Source organism: Mustela lutreola, chromosome 15 (genome assembly GCF_030435805.1).
Source record: "Mustela lutreola isolate mMusLut2 chromosome 15, mMusLut2.pri, whole genome shotgun sequence".
NCBI lineage: Eukaryota > Metazoa > Chordata > Mammalia > Carnivora > Mustelidae > Mustela > Mustela lutreola.
This window is the reverse complement of record NC_081304.1, coordinates 68,636,863-68,651,120: the sequence shown is the minus strand read 5'-3', so window position 1 is coordinate 68,651,120 and position 14,258 is coordinate 68,636,863. Positions and strand designations below refer to the sequence as shown.

Genomic DNA, 14,258 nt, shown 5'->3' with positions numbered 1-14,258 from the left:
GAGGACAAAGCAAGAGCTGGCGCCTTGCACCCCCCCCCCTTCATCCGCTCCCCTCCATAGGTGTAGCATTCCTCAGGCACCCCTGACTGCCATAAAATGATAAATAGTTAACTTGCTGAGATCACAATCCTACAAGACAGGAGTCTCCCTTGGTTTGCAAATGTCCTTGAGATTACAACAAAGAAGTTACCTTATCAATAGCCCAATTTCCAAAGACACAGAACTCAGTTCCTCAAGCCTAATGTTACCCTCCCCTCCATAAAAACCGAAGGAGGTGGAGGTAGAAGGAAAAGTAAATAAAGTTAAATTTCTTCTAAACCTAAATCTCATTAACAAGGATGCTTGATAGCAGGAATGTAACATTCCACCAGACTCCCAATTGTCTTTAAACCTAAATCTCATTAACAGGGATGCTTGATAGCAGGAATGTAACATTCCACCAGGAGACTCTCAATTGTCTTTACTTGATAGTAACTAAGCCTTCAATATCCTGATAGTATTCTTTGCCCCAATAGCCCTTCTGAATACCCCTTTGTCCTCACCTCCCAACTCCTGCGTATATAACCAACCACCCCTCACAACCCGGGGCAGCAGCAGCTCTTCCTGCCCACGGGTCCTGTCCCCGTGCTTTAATAAACCACCATTTTGCACCAAAGATGTCTCAAGAATTCTTTCTTGGTCATCGGCTCCGGACCTCAGCCCACCAAACCTCACCTAGGTTCTAGAACTTCATCATTTTGATCCCTTTCAATTATTTTTTAAAATATATATCATTAAATTTTAGAGGAGTACTACAGAATTCCTAATTGCAGAATTTGAACTTGAGCTACGCAATCTTACTTTTCGTCTTCAATCTATGTGTCATTGACCATTTTAAGTCTGATTACCTGTATGAACTCTCTTCAGAATCTTTCCCTGGTTAACACAGTATAGAGAAGTGCTGGAAACCAGTTCTTTTCTGTGACACAATTCTTCCAACGGAGTTGAAATGCTTTGCAAACAATTTCACGTATATCAGCCAATTCATATACAAAGCAATGTCATGTGAATCCTTTCCTTTTTATATATCATCTTTCAGTGATGATCAGGAATTCATGCTGGTACAGAGACTCTGGTTTGGGAGGAGGAAACAGGGGCTTGCGAGGGGAGGGCGAGAGCAGAAGCTGCTCACCTGCTGTTAGAACTGACCTTAGCTGGTGGTACCAACATCTTCACCCTTTATGCATCTGCATCCTTTATGCATGAAATAGCAATATGCCTTTCCCTTTCGTGTAATCCTTATTTAGTTAATACCCAGTAGGATTTGCAAGCCCTTCACATCTCTGTGGATTTATTTTATTTCAGAGTGCAAGTGACTTTATGGCCCAATTACCATCATTGTGACTTATTGCATTATTGTGGGAGGGAGAGAGGAGCAAGAAACGCCTGATCATGTGTATCGTCATCAATGGAATGAGTGCCACGCACTCCTGGCCAAGGCAGAGGGATGATGAAACCTTTCTGATCTATTGTTTATCAGAACACTGAAGCCTGGGTGATTGTGCCGTATTTTAACAGACAAGTGTGTCAAATGTATGGGTGAAGATGTTGCAGTGGTGGTGTTAGAGTAATTAATATTTGGAAGGTAATGAATATTTTGAGTTTAAAGATGTCAAAGGTCAAAGACGGGAGGAATGACTAAGATCGGATGTTGACCCCCTCAAATTACAGGGGTATTGAAGCGAGACTGAGTCACCACCTGACCCCAGGAATGAACCAGCGAGGCGGGCTCCTTATTAGAGCAAGGCTCCCGGAAGCCAGATAGCCCTTGTGCTTGCAAGAGCTCAAGGCACAGCCGGTTGTGGAGCACCGAAGCAGCAGCAGCCACAGCAGCCACGGGAATCGTGACCCTCCGGCCGGGCGCCTACCTAGAATTTCCGCAGCGCCTGGTTCAGAACCACCGGGGCGGACAGCTCCCCGCCGCCGCCGGCGCCGACTGCGGAAGGGGACCGAGAGCGCGGGCTTCACGCTCCGTGAGCCGGCTCGGGCGGCGGGAAGACCGGCTGCGTCCCCCCCACAACCCCCGACACCCACTCGGTTCCTCCCTTCCCCCTGCAGGGCCGCGCGGGGCCTGCGGGTGGCCGTCCCGGGCCACACGTCCCGCAGGCGAGGAAGTCACCGGCTGTGGGGCGTGCCCCGCGAGGCCCCGCCCCGGCCTGCTCCCCATTGGCCGGCGGGCCGGAGGTGCGAGGAGGCGGGGTCGGTCTCTGGCGGCTCCCGCCGGGGAAGGTCGGCCAGGGAGCGCCGGGTGCCGCGGGAGGGCGCGCGGGGACGCAGCGGGCGCCGAGGAGACGTAGCGGCTGCGCCTGGGCCCGGCCGCAGCCCCTGCCTCCCGCCCTCCCGCCCTCGCGCCCTGCGTCCCTCCGCGGCCTGCAGCCTGCGGCGCCCGAGCTCCGAGGGCGCTTCCTCGGGCGCTGGGCCCGAGGCGGCCCAGACGGCGGGCCGGCCGGGCGCGGGGCGGCGGGCGCTGTGCTGCGGGCTGCGCTGGTGGGGGGCGGCGGGCCGCGGCGCGGGCCCAGTGCCCAGCGCGTGCGGCCGGGAGGCGCTCTGGGGGGCGGGCGCGCGGGCGGCGCCCGAGGCTATGGCCCAGGTCGGCGGGAGCGCGCGGAGGAGGGCGCCGGCGCTGCTCGAGGCGGCCCGCGCGCGCTACAAGAGCCTGCACATCTGGGACGACGTGTTCGGCGAGTCCGGCCCGGACAGCGGCGGGAACCCCTTCTACAGCACGTCCGGCGCCTCGCGCTCCTCCTCGGCCGCCTCCTCGGACGCCGAACACGAGCGCCCCGGCCCCCCGCTGCCTCCCGACGCCCCCCGAAGCGCAGGAGTCCGACGAGGACGAGGCCAGCACGGGTTGGAGTGCCACGCTGCGGGACCGCCCGCTCCCGCGCTTCGTGGACACTGGCGGTAAGGCGCGGCCCGCGGGTACGGGGGCGGCCTGGGGTGGCGTGAGCGCGGGGCTGGGAGAACTCCAGACGCTCCGCGGGCCGGCTGCTTGAGGGCGGCTTTTAGGTCAGCACACAGATGGGGCCCTGGCAGCGGGGATTTGAAGTGGGAGAATCAATCTGGTTGCGTGCTGGTGGTTGGTGGGGCCGCTCTGACTTCCCCGCGGATGGAGAGGATGAGGAGGAGGCCCAGGTGGCACCCTGCCGCTGGCAAGGACCCAAGGGGGGGCCTTCCCTCCCTTGCTGGGAGTGTCCAACCCAGTCACACCTGTGGGGTTGCTCCTTAGGGGTGCGTTTGAGTTAGGTTCCTAAAGCCCGATGCAGCTTGTGTGTGTGTGTGTGTGTGTGTGTGTGTGTGTGTGTTTGTTGCGGGTGGGGGGTACGTAAATCGTTTTGTGTGGATGGCCCCAGAGCAGCGTTACCCAGGTGCCAGGGGTGGGGCAGCCAGCCTTTGGAGGGAGGCCTAGTGTGAGCCGGGACGTCTTCACTGGCTCATGTTTTCTCCAGTGAATCTGACCAACTTTGTGCATGCCTTTCAGGATCACTTGCTGAGAGCAGAGAAGAGTGAGAGGACCAGTTATCAGCGTTAAGCTGTCTGCTCTCGCTCCAGAAGGCACTTGTGTGTTCTGCTTACCGACACGGTCATGGTCAAGCCCCTGATATCTGGAGGTCGCAGGCCTGCTGGCTTTTGTGGCTGCTTGAAATTCTCCTTTACTGCCTACTTTTTGGGAAGGTAATTCTGACATGTCTCTGCTTAGCCTGCAGAAGCTCTGCGGCCTCTACCCTCTGGGAGAGGTGGAGACCAGCCAGCAGTCCCACCTGTCCCCTGATGCTTTCTGTTCCTTGCTCGACAGCCTACTGTGGCAGGCCCTTGTTTCTGCACACCATTTTCTTGTGTTGAAGAGTGTGCAACCAGTGTTGTGGAGGACCAGGGAGTGGCCATACTGGACCCAATGCCGCTCTCCCTGTGGCTCTCCATGATTGTTGTTCAACCATAGGAGGGCAGGCCAAAGGGAACCCTGGCTGGTGCCTGGGCTTGGATCTGGACCTTGTGCCACAGCCTGCTGGTAGGCTGATTGGGTTGGCTGGACTCTCTCAGCAGGGAGTGGTCTGCAGACCTCCCACGGACAGGCTGCAGTGTGGACACCCTGAGCTACAGCTGGGCTCTAGGGTCCGAGTCAACTGTGCTGTGTTTTGGAATGGGTGAATTTAACATATTCTCATTTAGGCTTCAATTCAGAGTTTGGGAATTTTGAAAGTCACATCACCCTGCATAATCCTTTTAAACCCCATACATTTCCCAGAATGTCATAAGGGTTTCCAGCCCCAGATGGCTGTTTTCCATTCAATTAGCTCTTTAAGAATTGTACGTACCCAGAGCTCTGGTTTGGCAGACTTGATGCTGTGAGTGCTGTGATCCAGTTTTTCATCTTCGACCATGAGAGACATGTCCTCTTGTTTCCCTCCCTCTCTGGAGAAAATAGGGGAATCGTGTGAGCTTAAGCCTGGTTATGACTAAGAGCCATGAGTGTTGGTCTGAGAAGGATGAGCACACCTAGATACATTTTCAAGCAATATTATGTTTCTCAGTAACCTATACTTGGGAGAAATTCTGCGTCAGAGCAATTTAGTCTAGCCACTGAAGCACTTAAATGGTCATGAAGTTCAGGATCATTTGTTATTTAGCATCAGGTTCAAATTCTGCTTCCTTTGGATGTGCACTGAGCTCACATCTGGACCCGAGAATCACAGGCAGGCAGGTGCTTTAACCAAAGACATTTAGTGGTTATTGGATGGTATTTATACCCAATTTTGTTTTCCGTTTTTTTGTGGAAGCTTGCTTTTAAAATCCAGCCCTAATGAAGAATTTCCTTTTCTTCTTGAAACAGTCTTCCCCTGTGGGATATTCAGGGTAGTGGCGGAAGGGTGATGTGGATGGTTTATTAAGCATGAGTTCAGATGGCCTGGAACAATGGGATATGATTTATGGGGCCTGGAAATAGATGCCGGGCAGAGAAAACCCTTGTGCCCCACGGTGGGGGGGGGGGAGATGGACGGGTTTGGTAAGAGTGAGAGCTGCACCCTGGCCAGTCTGAGAGCAGAGAAGCTCAGGCTCTGAGGTTTATTAAAGTGTCAAATATAACCCCACTTTAGGAAGGCAGCTTGGGCCTGTCTTCCATCTTTGTTCCCTGGTTCACTGACAGACGTCAGCGGGCCGGTGGGGTAGGAAAGGGTGGCAAACAGGATGGTGGCATTTGGATCTGTGATCAACCCTCGAATAGGAAAATCCGTAGCAGAAATGGCTGTTGCTGCTAGAAGCAGATGAGGAAAGCAAAGGACTTAGGGAACAGGTTTCATGCCTGCCTTCTGCTGCAAGAGTGTGTGTGTGTGTGTGTGTGTGTGTGTGTGTGTGTAGATAAGTGAATGTGTATGTGTGCATAGGTGTCTTACACATAAATATGTATTGTATGTATTGCTTGTGCTGGCTTGGGCTGGTTGGGGATTTTGGTTTTGGTTTTAAATTAGAGATCACAGGTGCTGTCTAGGAGTCCCGCTGATGCCCTAGACTCCCTGCGCCGGAGAGAGGCATCGGCACTGGGCACCCCTGAGCTTGGATCTGCATCTGGAGTGCAGTAGGGAGGCACCTGGTGCCCAGCCGAGGGGCGGAGGGCAGGGAGGCAGAGGTGTTTCTGTGGTTCAGGTTGAGACCAGTCCGCGAGCAGCTCTTCTAGTCTTCCAGTCTTCCCAGATTCTTCCTTCTGTTCTGTCCACGCATTTAGCTTCCTGGATCAGGCGCTCCAGAAGTGCAGCCAGCAGATAGGAGTGGAGGTAGCCTCTCCCTCTCCCCCTTCCCTCTCCTCCCTGGCTTCTGGTTGTGCCTGGAGATATGGGCCCCCTTGAGGTGATTTAAATACAAAGACCATGCTCGCCCTGCTGTCTCTTAAACCCTGTCTGAAGGGAGGGTCAGCCTGGAAGCTGGAGATGCGTGCTGGGACCCCAGGGTCCAGAACCTTCTCCTGATCAGACTTACAGCTCTCCCTCTAAAATAACCCCTTCAAGCTGTCAGCCTCACCTGCCCACTGTGTAAATAACTGACACAGCAGGCGGGCTCACTCCTTGGAAGCAGCACGAAATTCAGGACACGCTGGTTTCCGGGCTTCTGCCCTTCTTATTTCCCATTCCGAGCAGTCTTGTGACTTGTTCCCTCTGAGGAGGCAAAGGAACAGGCAGATTCCCAGATGCTTCAGGGGCCCCTCTGTGTTTGGCTTTGTCGGTGGTTCCTTTGCCGTGGCTGGCTGGATTCTGAGCTGTTTGCTTTTTCTCTTAGAGGCTGGACATCCTAAGAGTTTTTTTTTTTTTTTTTTTCTGTGTACCGTGTCAGCAACCCTCGGTAATTATTCAGTAGGGAGGTGTGACCTTGAGAAGCTGAAGACGACCGTAGGGCTTTGGAAATTGGAAATTAACATGGTTAAATGTTTTATCTTAGGGTTTGTTGTTGGTTTACTCGGCTTAAAGTCTTTTTTGACTGAGAAGTAAGAGGAGAAACATCTTAAAGCTAGAGTTAAATGTATATGCTCGTAATGGGTTTGTGAGCTGAGGTACCTTGGCCCTCATCATTGGTGTCCACGGTGAGCCCCTGCTCCCAGCTTTAGCTCTGTATGGCATTCGGTGGCTCCGGGAGGAGCTGGGTGTCTGGGCGAGCGACAGGGTACGCCTTCTGCAGTGCTCCCTAATAGTCAGCCACGTACCCCTACCACACAGAATTCAGAGAAGGGACCTTCCTGGAGGGAGGTGGTGTTCAGGCCGTGGGCATGACGGTGACCACAACCAGCGGGCCCCGGTCATAGTGTTCCATTTCATAACCACGCCAAACCTTTGCGAGTACTCCGAGAGAGCCGCGATCACCTCCACTTCACAGAGAAACATGGTTTCCTCTGAGGCGATGAGATTACCTGGGGAAGTGGTAGCCTTCTCTCGAGGGAGACTTGATTAATCAGGGAAGGTCGTGCCTTTTTAGTTATTTTTTTTTTCTTTACAGCATCTGAAAACTTTTGCTGTCAGAAATACTTTTGTATTTTTACAGGGAATTGCTTGTAACTTTTTCTCAGGGCGTACGCAGTTCAGTGAGGTCTAATGCATGTATGGATTTGGATTTGTGTAACCAATCTGCACAGTCGGATAAGAGACAGGAAATCTGGAATGTTATCTCTTTATTTAATCTGTCTCAGCCCCTGTGATGAGCGTCAATAGAGCACTTCTGCAGGCAGCAGGGCTCTGAATCCATGGGGAATCTGGGGGTTGTGTGGGGTCTGGTACTCAGTTTTATTTTATTTATTTTATTTTTTTAAAGATTTTATTTATTTTATTTGACAGATAGAGATCACAAGTAGGCAGAGAGGCAGGCGGAGAGAGGGACGAGGAAGCAGACTCCCTGCTGAGCAGAGAGCCCGATGCGGGGCTCGATCCCAGGACTCTGAGATCATGACCTGAGCCGAAGGCAGAGGCTTTAACCCACTGAACCCTACAGGCGCCCCTGGTACTCAGTTTTAGAGTTGAAAACTCACCTTTATTTTTAAGAAGTGTGATTGTGTATTTTTTTCTTATTAATAAGTAATATATGTACATTTTAGGGAAAAATGATGAAATTTTAAGAAATCCCATAACCCCTCATGACCTTAGCTAATCATAGTTAATCATATTGTGTATATTATTCATATATCTTAGGTGTCAGCTTGTTGGGTGACCTGCTCTTTAATTGTAATTAATATATTGTAGTCGTTTTCCATTTACATTTTTAAATGTCGATTTTAATGAGTCCGCGGTATCACACAGTTTCCTCTGGGTCAGTGTTGTTGCTGCCTCCCTCTTGTATTTGTTCTGCTGTGATAAATATTCTTGAAACCTAAGTCTGTGTGCACATCTGTACCACAATCCTTAGCAGAAAATGACCGAAGCAGAATTGAATCAAGGACCCACTGTAAGGTTTTTGGTGTCCGTGGTGAAATAGGTCTCCAGAAACATATCTACAATGCTCCTGCCGGCTGTGCACCGAAATCCTTAGAAAGTCATGCTCGGAGGACCTGCTCCAGTGTGTGATTCCTGCCCGCTGGGGCTCTTAGAGGACCGTTGCCTTTGGTAAAGCTTGCTGAGGTGTAACACACACACACAGCACGTGAGTCCTAGCATGCGGCACGCTGTGTGTAACTACTACCCAGATGAGGATCAGGAACGTTCTGAGCACACCAGAGGTTCCCTCCTGCTCCTTCCCAGTCAGTCACTCCCTGTCCCCTGCTTCTCTTCCATCACCAGCGATCAAGTTTGCCTGTTACCTTGCTCTGGTGGTTCGGTTCCTCAGGACATCTGTGGATTCCTTCTTGTTGTCGCATATGTGGCATCTTAAATTTCGTTATCGTCTGTTGTCTTCCATCACGTAGGTTATCCGTTCTCCTGTTAATGGTCTTTTACATGGTATCCAGTTTGGGGCTTCTGAGGATAAGCTGCTTCAGACATTCTTGTGGTTTTGATGGACAGATAGATTTCCCTTGAGCATGTAAACCTAGGAAAAGGTTTTCCAGGTCCTAGATTAGATGCAGGTCTCCCCTGTCGACCTCGTGGACTGGGTGATGTTTTGCTGAGGCCTGTCTTGTGCATGGCCAGATGTTGGCCACCTCCATTCGGCCTCTCCCCACCAAATGCCCAGTGGCGCCCTTTCCTCCTATTACATCAAGCAAACGTTTCTCCAGTCATTGCCATATGTCCCCTGGGGAGCCAAATCACCTGCAGCTGAGAATAACTGCTTAATTTTTTTTAAATTTATTTTAAATTTATTTTTTGAAAAGATTTTATGTATTTATTTGAGAGGGAGGGGAGAAGCAAAGGGAGAGGGAGAAGCCAACTCCCTGTTGAGTAGGGATCCCGGTGCAGGCCTGGATCCCAGGACCTTAGGATCATGACCTGAGCCGAAGGCAGATGCTTCACCGACTGAACCCCCTGGTGCTCTGAGAACCCCTGCTTCAGTACATGCTGCCACACTGTGTTCCAGTTCATCCAGCTGCCAGCGATGTGCGGGACATGCCATGTGTTAATTCAGCAACATACTGAACCCTGCTGGGATAAAATGATGAGTGAGACCTGTCTCCTGGGGTCCAGCAGGAGAGACAAAGTAAAGACAAGGAGAAAGAGCCTCTGGGAAGCAGTGGGATCAACGTTAACAGGGATTTATATGGAATTCTGGGGAGGGTCACCTGGTCCAGCGGGGTTGGGGAGGAGGTGGCCCCTCTGATGGAGGTGGCCCCCTGAGCTGCTTCTGGAAGCAGAGATAATGATTACTCAGGTGAAGAGGAAGGAACAGGGCATCTCCAACTCAGGCAAAGGCCAGGAGGAGAGAGAAGGTATGCCACTCTGCCCAGGGGCGGACCCACCCTTTTCCTACCCTGAGCATCCCGACCCGAGGCCTTATATACGAAAATGTCCTGAAACGTGACATGATGTCCTTGTTACCACAGCACAAGTAACTGTAGCTGGGATCCAAGGTCCCATGTTCAGGTGCAGATACAGATGTTTCCGGCGTTTCCTGGCGCCCACAGTGAGGGGAATGTGGTTGGCTCGGTGAGATCTATGAACTTAGGATGGAATCTCTGGAGAAGCCCTGAGCTCTGCCCTCAAAAGAAGGAAGAGGGAAAGGGAAAAACTCAACTTCTGTTGGCGGAAAGAGGCACGGTGTTGTCTCGGGGTGGGAGGGATGTCGTACTAAAAGGATAACAGGCTCTGAAAACACCCTGTAATGTGACGATGATGTTCCGCCCCGACTGGCACGTGGTGCAGAGAGCCCCTCTCCCCTTTGTGAGTTTCAGAAAAAAACTTATTACAAAAGTAGGAACCCCGGGCAATAGTTAGCTGTGTGTTTAATAAGCCACTTTACTAAAAAGTTTAGAACTGCAAATCTTGACACTCTCACTGCGACAGACTCACTCCTTGGCCAGGATATTGGAAACTTCATCTGCTTCCATTTCCAGCTTCTAGGCTTGTGGACACCCCCACCCATTCCCCATTTCTTCTGTGGAAGAGGAGCAATCTTTTACAAATATAGGCTAATCTGATGATTCCCCGCTTAAACCTTCATGTAGCTTCCGGCTGAAACCAAAGGGAATTCCAGAGTCCTTCGCAAGGCCTCCAATGCCGACAGCTGCTCCGCAGCCTTCCTTTCCAGTGTCCCCTTAGTCCCCTGTCCTGCCGTCTGCACATAATCTATTCATATCCGCCTTCATGCCTATGGGGCCCATACCTGGAATGTTCTTCATGGCAGGCTCTGCTTGTTAGTTTGGTCTTGATTCAGATGTCACTGCCTTACCCCATCCCTCTTTGCTGCCACATTTGCTAATATGTTTCCCTTGTGGGATGAGATGCTGGATGTCTTGGTCACAGTTAGGACACGGTGAGTCCTCTGTGTTTGTTGAATAAAGGAACTAACAGAAGACCAGATGAACACACAGCTAGGTTGTTAAAAATGAGGATGGAATCAGCACCAATGGAGAAATGTCTAAACATTTTCTACATCCCAAATAGTGGAAGAGAGGTTGGACCACTCTTGAGGGAACGGATTCCCTACTAGGAAGGCAGCGAAGCAAGTCTGGGATGTATTTTACAGGTTTTCTGTCCTGCATAGAAAACTGAACTTGGCCTCGGAGGAACTCGACAACCTTGGGCTTCTGCAGCCTGCCCACTTCCTTAGAGCTAGAGACCCCCAGACAGGAGCCTATTAGAAATCTGAAGGGAAGCCAGCCTCTTGTACCCTTTTATCTGTTTAACAAGTGCTTGTGTGTCCTGTATTATGTGCAGATAGTGTTCTAAGAACTTCGTTTTTTTTAAGATTTTATTTATATATTTGAGAGAGAGAGAGAGGGCAGGAAGTGAAGAGGGAGGGAGAGGGACATGCAGACTCCTCGCTGAGCAGGGAGCCTGACACGGCCCTATCCCAGGACCCTGAGATCGTGACCTGAGCTGAAGTCAGATGCTTACCCACTGAGCCACCCAGGTGCCTCTAAACACTTTGTAATGTGTGTGCTCCTCATAACAATCTTGTGAGGTATTATTATCCTCATTTTTAGTATAAGGAAACTGAGTCACTGATTGGTCAAGTGATCTCGGGTGAAAGAGTTCCTTTGACTAGGGCTCTAAGAAACCTCATCGTTACGGCGTGAATGTGGAACACAGTATATCTGGTCAGATCTGCTAATTAATGGTATTTCCCTTGTGAGGGGCCCTTGAAGGCCAGTGTCATTCTCCAGATCTGTCTGACCTGCTGCCTCTCTTCCTGGTGGCGGCACCTCGTTACTCAGCACCCTTTGTAGTGAGACGGGGCCGCTGCCTGGATTCGGCGCGTTGGAAAATGAGCCCAAGGGTGGGCTCCACTCTCAGGCCTGGCCACGGGAGGCCCCTGGGAGCCACACGTCAGGGATGTTGGGGGCCGGCAGGCAAAAGGACCTCGTATCGAAATCACCATTTGGAGAAAAGCTGCTCCCACATCAGCCACAGCTCTCAGGGATTAAAGGCTTGTCGGCCAGAAATGAACTTCTTCCCCAGTTGGTTCTTGGTACGTTTGGTGGGGGGTGTTAGAGGAGCCGGGTTTGCAGACACAGACGCTGAAGAAAAGCGGATTCCTCGGGGGAAGTGGATTCAGAGCAGTTGGGCCCACGCGGCATTGCTGCGTGGGGACTCCTGAGGGGCTACGAGGGAAGACAGCCCAGAGGATAAAAATCGATTCCCTGTCTCCTTGCTGCGACATTCCCACGGTGATTTGGGGAGCGGCCAGGGAAGGGTGCCGGGAAGCCACGTGCATCCTGCGCTCTGGAGATGGGTGCTGAACCGCACGTCAGTGGTTTGAGGCTGTAGACGGTTTGGAAGGGGCTAGGGGGTCAGTTTATGGCTGGAGAGGACCTGGGGCAGGAGGCCTGGGCTGTGCGTGGGCTCCCCCTGTGACTTTGCACCAAGGGGCTCCTTCCCAGGGTTCTGAGGGACAGGAAAGATGTGCGGGGAAGCCCAGAGCTGCTGGCTCATTCTGGGGAGCTTTATCTTTCTTCCTTTAAACACATGATGGCTTTTGTGCTACTTAGGAGATTTTCAGACCTTTGCAGCAACCAGGAACCTTAAAGAGGGCAAACCCAGGGTACCTATATGAGGCAGGGGAAAGCAGGTGCTGTCTTTGAAGTTGGGAGTGGGAGGGCCCCAGAGCCCCCCACCCCACCCCAGGGTGCTTCAACACCCCATCCCGCTCAGTTCCTCATACTCTAATGTGAAGGACCTTTGGCTGGGACCTGGGTCAGGAGGGGAGAGAGGCCTCTGAGAGGTACCCAGTCCTTTTTTGAGATGGTGAAGAGGACACTGATAAGTCAATGAGATTCTGGTGTTTCAAAGCCACCCAAAAGTGTCTATGGCAAAGTGATTAAAAATTGAATTATTTGGGGGCTTCCTGGGTGCCTCAGTTGGTTAAGCATCTGCCTTCGGTTCAGGTCATGATCTCAGGGTCCTGGGATCGAGCCCCAAATCGGGCTTCCTGCTCAGTGGGAGAGTCTGCTTGTCCCTCTGCTTATGTGCTCTGTCTCAACAAATCACAATTTTTTTTTAATTTTAAAGATTTTTATTTTATTATTTTGGATGGAACTGGAATGGGAGGACACCTGTTTCCTTCTTTAGGAAACTGTTACAAAAAGAAGATCATGCATTGGGAGAGAGGATAATTTTCTAGGAAGAAAAAAGGTAAATAAGTGTAATTGTCTAAAAGTGGTGACAGTCTTGCTTGTAGATGTTCCTCCTGCATTTTGGGAAGTTGGAGAATCCGTAATACTTTCAATTAAAGTTTTCCTGAGAATCCCCAGCTGACTTTGGGGGTGGGGGGCATTGTCCATTGTGAAGATTTTGAGCTTCTGTGAGTGAGCAGACCTCCACTCCAGAGTGACATAAAAAGAAGTCTGCACCTCCTTCCTGATTTGTCTGTAATGAAACTTGCTTTCCTCAGGTCCCAGCATTCGAGGCAGATAAATATGTTCCCTTTCGTTGGCTCTTACTCATACTTCAGCAAGATTTCCCATGTGCTTTCCTTGGCTGGCTGGGAAACTGGACCACAATTTATGGGATCTTAGGGGACAGGCACGTAGAATTCCAGTGGGGTCCCGGAACAGAACCTAATTGGAGATTAGAGACCATTGCGGTGTGAAGCTTTTCTTTGAGATCGAAAGAGGTGCATGTTATGCAAATATTAGCAAGTGTAAGTTCACACTGTCTATTGAAAATTTATAGACTCATTATGGGCAAGAAGGCTGGAAGATAAGTAGATTTTGTGAAAGATGCAGGTAAATTCAGGGAGGTGGCAAATTACCCCAGGGAAAGTAGAATGGCTAAAGAGTATGGCCCAAACTTTTTTTTTTTTTTAATTTTATTTACTTGCCTGAGATAGAGAGAGAGAGTACACACAAGCAGGCAGAGAGGCAGGCAGAGGCAGCGAGAGAAGCAGGCTCCTCGCTGAGCAAGGAGCCCGATGTGGGACTCGATTCCAGGACCTTGGAATCATGACCCGAGCCGAAGGCAGCAGCTTAACCAACTGAGCCACCAGGCGTCCCTGGCCCAAACATTTTTTTTTTTAAGATTTTATTTATTTATTTGACAGAGAGAAATCACAAGTAGATGGAGAGGCAGGCAGAGAGAGAGAGAGAGAGAGGGAAGCAGGCTCCCTGCCGAGCAGAGGACCTGATCCCAGAACCCTAAGATCATGACCTGAGCCGAAGGCAGTGGCTTAACCCACTGAGCCACCCAGGCGCCCCCTGGCCCAAACCTTTTAAAAAGATTTTATTCACTTATTTGACACACAGAGAGCCAGAAAGCATAAGTTGGGGGAATGGCAGAGGGAGAAGGAGAAGCAGGCTCCCCGCTGAGCAGGGAGGCAAATGTGTGGGACTCCATCCCAGGACCCTGGGATCATGACCTGAGCTGAAGAAAGACACTTAACCGACTGAGCCACCTAGGCGCCCCCTGGCTCCAACTTCCAAAGATGGTGTATGAGCTACCTTTGGTGGGAAGGAATGAAGATCAGCAACTGTCCTTGATTCTGCTTCTCAGGAAGGCATTGTGATGTGGTGCCCAGGACTTTGGAGACAGACACACGCTTGGTGCCCTCCGGCTCTGCCGCAAAAGCAACACCGTCCAGAGGGCAGCTGCAGGCACCGGGTGGCGTCACAGAGGGTCAGACCCGGGAGGCACTCAGCCATGTCCCATTCCACCATCCTG

The 14,258-nt window shown here is 51.3% G+C and overlaps 1 protein-coding gene across 2 annotated transcripts in view; it reads left to right on the top strand.

Annotated features, from left to right (window-relative positions):
• Window positions 1–14,258, top strand: part of LOC131815721 (conserved oligomeric Golgi complex subunit 2-like) — a 163,183-nt gene that overhangs the window by 54,401 nt on the left and 94,524 nt on the right. The window contains exon 9 of one of the 2 annotated variants that reach the window (XM_059147591.1): window positions 1,711–2,065. The exons of the other annotated variant lie outside the window; for it this stretch is intronic. The gene's annotated coding sequence lies outside the window, so the exon portion shown is untranslated. Of the gene's footprint in view, window positions 1–1,710; window positions 2,066–14,258 lie in introns of those variants that run through there. 2 annotated transcript variants of the gene reach the window in all.